Source organism: Vipera ursinii (genome assembly GCF_947247035.1).
Source record: "Vipera ursinii genome assembly, contig: SUPER_1_unloc_1, whole genome shotgun sequence".
NCBI lineage: Eukaryota > Metazoa > Chordata > Lepidosauria > Squamata > Viperidae > Vipera > Vipera ursinii.
Window position 1 is genome coordinate 6,678 of NW_028148454.1, and position 6,702 is coordinate 13,379.

The 6,702-nt window shown below is 47.8% G+C and overlaps 1 long non-coding RNA gene across 1 annotated transcript; it reads left to right on the forward strand.

Annotated features, from left to right (window-relative positions):
• The first annotated feature begins 2,434 nt into the window (after positions 1-2,434).
• On the forward strand, positions 2,435-6,398 carry LOC310633195. The gene is made up of 3 exons (XR_014491008.1): positions 2,435-2,496; positions 4,895-4,964; positions 5,360-6,398. It is a non-coding gene; the product is annotated as an uncharacterized lncRNA (long non-coding RNA).
• The last annotated feature ends 304 nt before the right edge of the window (positions 6,399-6,702 follow it).

The following is a 6,702-nucleotide window of genomic DNA, read 5'->3' on the forward strand; positions in this document are numbered from 1 at the left end:
GCTGCACTTGAAGAATAGCGGCAGAGTTTTGGGACTGTCAAAAATCAGGATGCTGGTGGTGGGAGAGGGCTTGGGGCAACTTTAGCTTGGCTAGCTATTCTTGGGTCACTTGGGGAGTTCTTTGAAGGAAAGCGAGCTAATGTTGAAGAAGAAGAAGAAGAAGAATACATATTATGCAGGTGTGTGCAGTTTTTGTATTTGATTTGTATGCATTACTTCCAACAGAAAATAAACACTTGTAAGCTGCACATTTAACATTCTTCTAGCTTACACTTCCAAGTGCTCTCTGTGCTGTCTGATAATGCACAGGGATGCACCTAGTCTTGAAAGGGGTTTTTTTTATTATTATTTATATTACATAATCAGGTTGATGGTGATTGTGATGATTCTGTTATGATTCTCCCCAGGTTCCATTCATCTTACCTTCCCTGAAAGAGAGTTTTATTTATAACTGTGTCCTGCTTACTAAGAAGTACTTAAGCCCTTGAGCTGTCAAATTTTGCCTACATTCTTCTTTGCCTTCCCTTTCAATAAGTTAGAGAGAGGCAGGGGGGGGGGGAAGAAAGATTGCAAGAGGGAGAGATGGAAAGAGAATATCAAGCTACTAAGCTTCAAATAACTAATAGAAATCTTAAGTGACAAGTTTTCAACTAGACCAATTCTTGGTTACTAAATTGTCGGGTTTTCTTTCCCCTCCCCAGAAAAGTGTGTGTGTGTGTGTGTGTGTTAAGCCGGTTCAGTGTGAATTGCTGGTTGAGGTTTCTTTCTTTTTTTTTAAGATAGTAACAGTCCTTCTCCCTCCCCTGCCCCCATCTCATCATCAGCTAGATTAAATGTGTTAAAGGAAACTTAGAGAGATGCTGGAACATGTAAAGTGAGGGCTCATTTTTCCTGGAGCTACTGTGACAGATCTCTCTCTCTCTCTCTCTCTCTCCAAAAAGCCTGAAAACATCTAAGAGATGTTACAGGCAGAGAAGCATATAATATAGATTCCTGAGGACTCCCAAGATTTTACAAACATTTCTATGCCTTACAGCCCCCGAAACAGACTTCTCCACTTCCCTATAATCTAAGTAGTAAAAGTTTTGGTCACTTCAGCGGGCACCTTGGTCGCTTTTGTATCTCTGTGTGCAAAGTAAACGAGAAGCCTATTTGCAAGAGGAGGATGTTGGTGCTGAAAGTGGTGGGGTGAAGCACTGTGACATTAACCTACCAGAGAACAGTGGGAACCAGAAGGTGGGGGTGGGGGAATGTTAACTGTTCCCATGCAGCTTAAGTGTATCTGAGTCTTACAGTCCCAAGAACACCTTTACAGACATTCCTAGGTGAGAATTTGGACGCTGTTCACCAAATCATGTTTGATTTTGGGGGGGGGGAGTCTCCCATACATGCAAGGGATAACATCCAACACCAGGTTCAGAAGTAAGTTCACCTTAACTCAGCACTGGCCCCTCTCGGGTTTTGGCCATTTTGTTGGGAAGCCCCCCCCCCCACCCATGAAACCTAGCAGCTCTGATGGAAGCAGATGGAAACAGTTGAGGCCACTTTTAGGCAGGAACCGGTGTGAGCCAACTCCACAACCTGGAGAAGGTGTGTGCCTGGTAAGGCGAACCCTTAATTTATGCACTCCTTTTCCTCCATGTGTGCATTTGTTAAGCTCCATTCAGTTCATTGAAAACAGGATCGCTCTCCACGAGTTCCCTGATCAGTCTCACCCACCCATTCTTGTTACTTTGCTCTCAGAGGATGGGGTGGCTATAGCCACAGGGAAACTCCACGCTTCAGATTGATTCACTTTCACTTCCGCCCTGCCCCCTCCTCTCCTTTCTGAAATCTCCTTCTCTCCAATACGTCCTCCCTTCCCTCCAATAATGTTTGACAAAGGGACAGATACAGGCACAAGATCTGTAGGTGTCACCGTTAGAACAGCCACAAACCGGCCTGCGATAAAGGGGGAGAAGAGTAGGAGACACGGGAGAATTGAATGTATTTTGCTAGGTCGAGGCCACAGTGTGTCAAGCTGGTGAAGAGCCCTTTTGTCGCAGCCTCCTGGTGATTTTATGTTTGGTGTGCGTCTGTGTGAGTGTCCTAGCGTGGGGTTCCTTTCTTGCTTCCTGCCTAGGCTGAAGCAGCAGTTTTGAACAGGGGTGGGGTGAAGGTGCATTGAAGAAAGGGGACGAAAGATGGAAAAATAGCTCCCTTTCTGATGCCCGTAAGCTTGGCTATAAGGGCTGTAAGGGCTATAAGGGCACATAAACACGCGCAACCCAACTTCTGCCTCCGAAAGGGTGTCTGCCTGCCTGGAAGCCCTTCAGTCCCGCAGAAGCACCAGCAGCGGCCTTTCCAGGGTGTGCCAGGGGAGCCCCGCTTAGGTGCCACGTCCATTGCCAAATCATCCCACGACGATGCATTTATTGCCTTACTGTCTTCCCTAGGAACGGCCGAGCAGGCAGGGTTGCTTCGGAAAGGCGACGCGGGGGCGAAACAGACCAAAAGGTGAGGGTTCTTTTTTTAAAAAAAGGCATTCCCAAGCGATGCCAAACCTCGGCCAGAGCCGTGGTTTAGGAGAGGAATTAAAGTGATCCCACTGGTTGATCTAATTGCGGTTGGCACCGTCCGGGGGTGGGGGGGGGGGAAGAAGGCTGTAGCCCGGGGTGGGAGCAATTTCCCCCCGAGTCGCCAAAGGAGAAGCGCAACGAGCAGCCCGCCTCTGGAAAATGGCGAGGTCAACCTTTGCTTCGATCCTCCCGCGTTCTCGAGTGATTCACGTGTGGACGCGGTTGGTTTTCCAGTCCTGGGGAGAGGTGCTGGGCACCGCGGGATCGCCCAGAGTAGATGATCCTTAGATCCCTCGATCCCGCTTTCTAAGAGGAGACTGGCTGAACGATGCCCACCTTTCCCTCCCCACCCGACCGACCGTCCTAGACTCTGGAGGCGCTTCTGATCCGCGGAGGAAGGAGGAGGAAAGCCACGCTCCGGAGGAAGGGAAGGGGGGGGCGGGGGAGTGGGAATGCCTGGGTAGTTGAAAGAAAAGATAGAGGAGCCTGGCGTTGGGTGTGGGCCGCGGGAGAACGCGTGACCACTCCAAATGGGTGTCTAAATCGGTCTCAAGAGTAGCGCGTGTTGCATTTGTTTAGAAAAAAAGTTTAGCGCATCCGAAGGCCGAAAGGGAAGAGCGCGCCGGAGTGTGTCTCAAAGAAAGCAATTCTCTGGCTCCAGAGCTTTTCAGCTGACTTCTTTGAAACGGGAGGCACTCGGGTTCCAGAAAGGCAACCCCCGCCCCCCCCCCGTCCTTTTGGTCCTGTTAGGCATCCAAACATTAGGTCCCTTGTCTGGTAAGCATCTCGCTTTCTGGGATTTTTATTTTTTTTATTTTAAAAAAACCCTACCGACATTCTCATTCGGTGAGTGTTAAGACCCACTTCCACTCTTTCCCCCCGTTTCCAGCTTCGCTAACGAACCAGAGCTGATGGGGTGTGTATGGTCGCTAGCAAGCAATTAATTAAAGCAGAATTGGAAGTTCTTTTTTTTTTATTATTATTCTTTGTTATTGGGGCACCGGGGAAGGGGGAAGGCGGAGTGAAGAGACGAAGACTAGAATAGATTATCACCGTGTCAGGCAGGAGGTAAAGTGAGGGGGGTCGGGGGGGGGAGAGAGAAGAACCTGCTACGTTTTTCCAGCAACCGTCAAGTTCTGTTGCTGCGGATTCGTCTTCTATTAGCACCCGTTTAAACTGCAATCCTGGGCCCACTTTTCTAGAGGAGACCCCCCACTTCTCCCAGTGAAGCTCACTGCGGCCTCATTCTCCCCCTCCCCCCCCCTGTTCGCAGTCACCCCAGATGAAAGGCCGGCTTCCTGCCCTTCAAGGTTTGTTCCTCCCGGGGAAGCAAGGTTTCTCATCTGTGGAAACGATCGGGAGGAATGGATCAGGTGCAATAGTCGGTTTGGATTAATTCCCACGGGTGTGGGCGGAATGTGATTTTTAGAAACCTAGTAGCAGCGCAGAGGGGTTCCCCAATGAATGCTTATGTCGCTTCTCCCCTGGTGACATTTCCACCTCCCTCCCTCCTTGCACGGCATCTTTTGATGCCTAGCAAGGAAAAGAATCAATACCAGATTAAGATATTGCAGCGCCTCTGATCTCCACAGTTCTCCCTTCCCTGGCGTCTTCCTCCTCCTCCTCCTCCTCCAACAAGTGGCTAAATTTCAACCACTTCAAATACTCCAACCCAATACCCACCCCCGTTTTCTTTAGAGGACTCCATTGAACTGTCGTTGGCTAATGGAACCCAGAGCTGGGGCCCTACCTTCCTGCACTCTCTGCTGTTTCGGGAATAACAGAGGAACAAATAACTCCTACCTTTGCTAAACCTTGCTAAATTTGACTGGCAGCTCTCAAGCACAACCCTGACATTTTAGTCTGTACTCCCGTTTGGCCAATTGCATAAGATTTTAAATACAGCACCGAAAAATCTGCTTTTTGAGAAGTAGAATATCTAGATTCCAATTTGTATGCCTTCTTTTCTCTCCTAATATTCCTGGGTAGGCTTCCTGACTCTAGCTAGCAAGGATCGCTTTTCCAACTATCCAAGACTTACAGTAGCCCTCTATCAGGTTTCTCGAGGATGGGTGTGCACAGGAGGAGTGACAGGCGTTCTAGCTCAACATCTGGTGGGCCTCAGGTGGGGAGGGAGGAGGCTGCTTCTGGAATTTGTAGCAACTCTTGTCCTTCAAAATGTGGACCTCAACAATGGATAAACTCGGAGTAGGCTGGTCTGCGCTAGTTAAATAGCTTTGGTTTTCCTACAGTAAGAACTGATCCATCAAACAGTGTATTGGTAAAGTCTGATTTCCTCAAAACTGCTTCCCTCCTTTTCTTTTAAACGTCCAAAGAAGATGCTTCAATTTCCAACCTCATTAACATCAACTGAGCTGACTGGTGTTCCAAGCAGAATAACTTCAGGTATTTTGGGGAGCGGGGTGGGGGAGAAACTGGTTAAACAGTAGGAAAAAAAGGGAAATCCACTCTTAGTCCAGTTGCTATAGCTAATGTGTCCTGCTGACAAAGGGAGGAACTAACTAACCCAGCTTAATTGATGTGAGTGAATCTGGGGCTGTTAACACAGTACAAAGTTCTCTTCCTTCATTATGTGGCACCTACTGTTGAAATAAGATTAGATCTGAATCTCCGACATGTATTGATATGTTGACTCACATAGGCAATCAAAACAAGTAGGTTGAAAAGCATTAGACATATGGGGTCTGCCTAATCTTTTACGGATGGAGAAAGTTGAGCTTCGGAAAAACAACACCTCTTGCTTTCCTGCTCAAGAAATGAGGTGCTTCCCTTCTTTCCAGTGTGAATGCAGCTCCATTCAGATGTAAGCCCCACTGAGTTGACTGGGACTTATTCCCAGGTAAGCGAGGCTCGGAATTTTGGAAATTGGTGCTTTAAGAAAAAAAAAAGTGCCTGTGATTCTCCTTAAGGATTATTAAGAACACTCTCAGGTCCTGCTTCACGTTCAGCTAGGAGTTGTTGAAGAATTCAGGTATCTGAATTCACCACCATTTGAGTAGCTTGGCTTACAGGAGACAGAGAAGCCACATGGTGGCTTGGTGTCACGTGTGGGCTCAATATGCTTTCTGTTTCAAAATATGACTTATTTATTTTTATTTTTATTCCATTTATATCCCGCCCTTCTCGGAAGACTCAGGGCGGCTTACAAGCTTAGCAGTAGCACGTCTTCTCTTCAGTCCATTTTAGGTCTTACAGTACTTTTGTGCTCCCGTATGTAGGATTGTACTCTCACCCCGTATTCCAGCGGTTGATGGTCTGGCATTGGCCATAGGCTTCAGAAATGCCCCGAAAGATATTTTTATAAGCAGTGGTGGGATTCAGATATGTGAACAACCGGTTCTCTCTGTGGATGCCACTTCCGGAAGTCCATTCTGGGCCTGGGCAACAAAAAAAATTAGCTACTGGTTCTGCCGAAGTGGTGCGAACCGGCTGAATCCCAGTACTGCTTATAAGAAACCAAAGTAAGAGGAGGGGTTACTTTAAAAAAAAAGAAACAAAAAAAACTGTCACCTTATTTTATTTATATAGCATCGTACTACCTTACCCCTTCCACAGGGGGCGTTAAAACGGCAAACCCTAACTACGCATGCGCAAGGAGGTAAATGCGCAAGCCCGGGCTGGGGAAGAAAAGGCGGGAACGCCAGAGGCAGGACCGTTTTGAATTGGACGGATGGAGAAGTGCCTCTCCCGCTATAAGCCAGTCTGCCCCGCCCCTACCTTCGTGCTCTTCCAATGAGAAATTCCGGCGGTGGCCCAGTTGAGCGGCCCGGCGTCCGGTCTTCCGCTACTTTTTTCTTCTCCTACATCAGGGGTCTTCAAACTTGGCCCTTTTATGACTTGTGGACTTCATGTGTGGTACAGCATGGCTGGCTGAGGAATTCTGGGAGTTGAAGTCCACAAGTCATAAAAGGGCCAAGTTTGAAGACCCCTGTCCTACATCTTGTTTAGTTGCTGCTCCTCCTCCTCTTTTTTTTTTCTTTTTTTCTTTTACCCGCTCAGATAAGCCTGGTTCAACTCTTGGGAGTCTCTCCCTCCAAGAAAAATAAACCCAGCAGTTGGTGTTTTTTTTTATCCTAAAGTTTATACTGCGTGGTAAAAATCACACACACACACACACAGAGAG